Here is a 204-nt window from a genome sequence, read left to right as displayed (position 1 = left end):
TCCAGCTAACCACCCCCCGACGCTCACGGCTCCGATGGGGCTGGTTGGACTTCGTGGAGCTCCCACCACCCCCGGGCAGAGAGTTAGTCCTGCCAAGTCTCACCCACGTCCCACCCCGCGGCACGGGGGGCTCGGGCAGCTCGAGGTGGGGCAGAGCATGTGCCCCTGGTGAGTGCTCACTGGGGCTTGTCGCCGCTCAGGAAA

This window comes from Acanthisitta chloris, unplaced genomic scaffold, assembly GCF_000695815.1.
Source record: "Acanthisitta chloris isolate BGI_N310 unplaced genomic scaffold, ASM69581v1 scaffold29883, whole genome shotgun sequence".
Classification (NCBI taxonomy): domain Eukaryota; kingdom Metazoa; phylum Chordata; class Aves; order Passeriformes; family Acanthisittidae; genus Acanthisitta; species Acanthisitta chloris.
The sequence above is the reverse complement of the archived record's forward strand: the minus strand, read 5'-3'. Positions refer to the sequence as shown.